We start from the raw sequence: 5,195 nt of genomic DNA, 5'->3' as shown, positions 1-5,195 counted from the left end.
TGAACCATCCTTGCATACCTGGTATGAATCCCACTTGGTCATGATGTATTGTATTTTTATATAGTGTTGGATTCTATTGACTAGGATCTTTTTGTCCATATTCATGAGGGATATTCGTCTGTAATTTTCCATTTTAGTAGTGTTTTTGCCTGGTTTTGGTATCAGGGTACAAATGCTTCATAAAATGGATTTGGGAGTATGCCATCGTTTTCTATGTTCTGCAATAGTTTGAGTAGGATTGCTGTTATCCTTTCACTGAATGCTTGGTAGAATTTGCCAGTGAAGCCATCTGGGCAAGACAATTTTTGGTTGGTAATTTTATTTTTTTTAATGATCTGTTCAATTTCTTATTTTTTATGGTTCTGTTCAAATTTTCTACCTCAGTCTGAGTAATTAGCATGCTTCTAGAAATCCGTCTTCATAGTATCCTGATATTATTCTTTTTATTTTGGTTGGTTCTATTGTGAGATCACCAATTTCTTTTGTTATTCCTGTTATTTGTATCTTCTCCTTCATTTCCTTTGGGAAATATGCCAGTGGTTTGTCATTATTTTAATCATTTGAAAGAATCAATTTTAGTTGTGTTGACTCTTTCTAATGTTTTTCTATTTCATTCATTTCTGCTTCTTGTTGTTGTTAGGTGCTGTCAAGTTGTCTTCGACTCATAGTGACCCTATGCATAGCAGAACAAAACACCGCCAAGTCCTGTGCCAGCTCCATGATCCCTGCTATACTTGAGCCCATCACCAGGCCACTGTGTTAATCCACCTTGTGGAGGGCCTTCCCCTCTTTCATTGAGCCTCCACCTTACCAAGTATGACATTCTTTTCCAGGAAATGGTCCTTTCTGACAACATGATCAAAGTAGGTGAGGCGAAGTCTGGCCATCCTTACTTCCAAGAAGCATTGTGGCTGCACATCCTCCAGGACAGATTTGTTAGTTCTTTTAGCAGTCTAAAGCTGGTACTTTCAGCATTCTTTGCCAGCACCACAACTCAAAAGCATCAATTCTTCTTTGGTCTTCCTTATTCATTGTCCAGCTCTCACATGCTTATGAGGTGGTTGAAAATATCATGGCTTGTGTCAGACACACCTTAGTCCTCAAGGAGATATCTTTACTCCACAGCACTTGAAAGATGTCCTTTGTAGCTGACTTGCTATATGTCGTATGATGTCTTAACTGCTGGTCATTGATGTCGATTATAGAACCAAGAAATGTGAAGTCTTTGACAACTTCCATCTTTTCTACATTTATCGTGATGCTGCTTATAGGTCCACTTCTGAGGATTTTTGTTTTCTTTATATTAAGGTGTAATCCATACTGTAGATTGTATTCTTCAATCTTTATCAGTAAGTGCTTCAAGTCATCCTCACTTTCAGCAAGCAAAGTTGTGTTGTCAGTGTATTGCAGGTTGTTAATGATTCTCCTTCCAATAGTGATACCATGTTCTTCTTCATATAGTCCAGGTTCTCAGATTATTTGCTCAGCATATATGGCACCATGCCCACCAGCCAGGAAAGCAGGGGAATGAGAAGCCAGAAGTGATGACAGAGTAGAGAAGTGCCAGGGATACAGGTATGGGGAGGGAGGAGATGTTTTGAACACCTAATTGAGAAAAACTTGCCTGTCAGTTTGTCATACTATTGCAGCTTGTGTGTTGCTGTGAGGCTTGAGGTTGTGCCACCATGTTTCAAATGCTGGCAGGGTTCCATATGGTGCACAGATTTCAATGCAGCTTACAGACTGAGACAGACTAGGAAAAAGGAAGAGACCATTCACTTCTCAAAGAATTGGCCATGGAAAACCTTATGAATAGCAGAGAAACACTGTCTGATACATTACTGTGCACTTTGTGAATAGTGTGGAAACATCAGATACAGTGCATGGTGACAAGCCCCTTAGGTCAGAAGACTTTCAAAATATGACTAGGAAAGAGCTGCATCATCAGAGTAGGACAAATCTTACTGATATAGATAGAGTAAAGCTTTCAAGACCTCCAATTGCTGACGTGGCATGACTCAAGTTGAGGAGAAACAGCTGCAAACATCCATTAATAATAGGAACATGGAATGTACAAAGTATAAGTCTAGGAAAATTGGAAGTTGTCAAAAATGAAATGGAACACATAAAGATAGATATCCTAGGCATTAATGAGCTGAAATGGACCAGATTTGGCCATTTTTAATCAGACAAATATATGATCTACTAGGTTGGAAATGAGCATTTAAAGATAAATGGTGTGGCATTCATCATTAAAAGGATATTTCAAGATCTGTCCTGAAGTAGAATGCTGTCAGTGATAGGACAATATCTATACACCTACAAGGAAGACCAGTTAATACGACTGTTATTCAAATTTGTGCACCAACCATCAAAGCAAAAGATGAGGAAATTGAAGATTTTTATCAACTTCTACAGTCTGAAATTGACCAAACATGCAAACAAGATGAGTTAATTATCACTGGTGCCTGGAATGCAAAAGTTGGAAACAAAGAAGAATCACCAGTAGGTGGAAAATTTGGCCTTGGTGATAGAATTTTGCAAGACCAATGACTTATTCATTGCAAATACTTTTTGTCAACAATACAAATGGTGGCAATACACATGGACTTTGCCAGAAGAAGTACACAGGAAGCAGATTGACTACATCAGTGGTGAGAGGCAAAGGAAAAGCTCAATTCTTCAGCCAAAACCAGGCCAGGAGCTGATTGTGGAACAGACCATCAACTGCTCATATGCAAATTCAACTTGAAGTTGAAGACAATTAAAACACATCCACGAGAGCCAAAATATGACCTTGAATATATCCCTCCTGAATTTAGAGACCATCTAAAGAATAGATTTGATGCATTGAATACCAATGACTGAAGAATTTTGGGATAACATCAAGAATATCATACACGAAGAAAGCAAGAGGTCATTAAAAAGATGAGAAAAGACCAAAATGGATGTCAGAAGAGACTCTGAAACTTGCCCTAGAATGGAGAGTAGTTAAATTAAATGGAAGATATGACTAGGTAAAAGAGCTGAGCAGAATATTTCAAAGAGCAGCTAGAGCAGACAAAGCCAATTACTATAATGAAATGTGCAGAGACCTGGAGTTAGAAAAACAAAAGGGAAGAACATTCTCGACATTTCCCAAGCTGAAAGAACTGAGAAAAATTTGAGGTCTCGAGTTGCAATATTGAAAGATTCTGTGGGCAAAATATTGAATGATGCAGGAAGCATCAAAAGAAGATGGAAGCAGAGAGAGAGACCACTCATCCTAGGATGCCACACCCACACACTCAATGGTAATACATCCCCTAGAGCAATAGACCATGGGACACCAAAGGACCAACATGCAAACTGAGGAAATGCAGGACAAACCAGAGTGCATAATTATGAGGGGCACAGGGGAAGGTTGGAAGGTAGGGAGGGGAGGAGACTGGGTTAGGGTTGGACATGGCGAATGGGGAATGAAACTAAATGTATGAGTGATGGAAAAAAAAAAAAAGATGGAAGGAATACACAGTCACTATACAAAAAAGAACTGTAGATCTTCATCCATTTCAGGAGGTGGCATATGATCAAGAACCAATGGTATTGAAGAAAGAAGTCAAAGCTGCACTGAAGAATTGCTACAGAACAAAGCTCCAGGAATAGATGGAATACCCACTGAGATATTTCAACAAACGGATGCCCCACTGGAGGCACTCATTTGGCTATGCCAGGAGATTTTGAAGATAGCTACCTTGTCAACTGACTGGAAGAGATCCATATTTGTACCCATTCAAAAGAAAGGTGATCCCACAGAATGCAGAAATTATCAAACAGTGTCATTAATATCGCATGCAGGTAAAATATTACTGAAGATAATTCAAAAACAGTTGCCGCAGTATATTGAAAGAGGACTTCCAGACATGCAGGCTGGATTCAGAAAAGGACATGTAACAAAGGATATCATTGCTGATGTCAGATGGATCTTGGCTCAGATCAAAGAATACCAGAAAGATGTTTACTTGTGTTTTATTGACAATGCAAAAGCATTTGATTGTGTGTTGTTGTTGTTAGTTGTTAGGTGCTGTCAAGTCGTGTCCGACTCATAACAACCCTATGCACAGTAGAACAAAACATCACCCAGTCCTGCACCAGCTCCACAATTCTTGCTATACTTCATCCCATCACTGCAGCCACTCTGTCAATACATGTCGTTGAGGGCCTTCCCCTCTTTCATTGATCCTCCACCTTTACCAAACATGACATCCTTCTCCAGGGAATGGTCCCTTCTGACAACATGACCAAAGTAGGTGAGATGAAGTCTGGCCATTCTTGCTTCCAAGGAGCATTCTGGCTGCACTTCCTCCAGGACAGATCTGTTAGTTCCTTTAGCAGTCCATGGTACTTTCAGTATTCTTCACCAGCTCTACAACTCAAAAGTGTCAAGTCTTCTTAGGTGTTCCTTATTCATTGTCCAGCTCTCACATGCATTTGAGGCAACTGAAAATACCATGGCTGGTGCCAGGTACACCATAGTCCTCAAGGAGACATACTTGCTCCTCAGAACTTGAGAGAGGCCCCTTGCAGCCAACTTGCCCAGTGCTATACTTCGTCTGATGTCCTGACCGTTGCTTCCATTGACAGTGATTGTAGAACCAAGCAATGTGAAGTCTTTGACAACTTCAATCTTTTCTCCATTTATCGTGATGCTGCTTATAGGTTCATTTGTGAAGATTTTTGTGTTCTTTATATTGAGATGTAACCCATACTGCAGACTGTATTCTTCAGCCTTCATCAGTAAGTGCCTCAAGTCATCCTCACTTTCAGCAAGCAAGTTGTGTCACCAGAGTTTTGCAGGTTGTTAATGATTCTTCATCTAATCTTGATGCCATGTTATTCTTCTTATAGTCCACCTTCTTGGATTATTTGCTCATCACACAGATTGAATAAGTATGGAGAAAGGATACAACCCTGATGCACCCCCTTCTTAATTTTAAACCATGCAGTGTCCCCTTATTCTGATCAAATGGCAGCCTCCCCATGTACAGGTTCCTCATGAGTACAATTAAGTGTTCTGGAACTTTCATTCTTCTCAATGTTATCCATAATTTGTTATGATCTACACAATCAAATGCTTTTGCATAGTCAATAAAGCACAAGTAAACATCTTTCTGGTATTCTTTGCCTTGAGCCAAGATCCATCTGACAGCAGCTAT

Source organism: Orycteropus afer, unplaced genomic scaffold (genome assembly GCF_000298275.1).
Source record: "Orycteropus afer afer isolate SDZICR_OR568_19922 unplaced genomic scaffold, OryAfe1.0 scaffold00317, whole genome shotgun sequence".
In the NCBI taxonomy this organism is placed as follows: domain Eukaryota; kingdom Metazoa; phylum Chordata; class Mammalia; order Tubulidentata; family Orycteropodidae; genus Orycteropus; species Orycteropus afer.
This window is presented reverse-complemented; position numbering follows the sequence as displayed.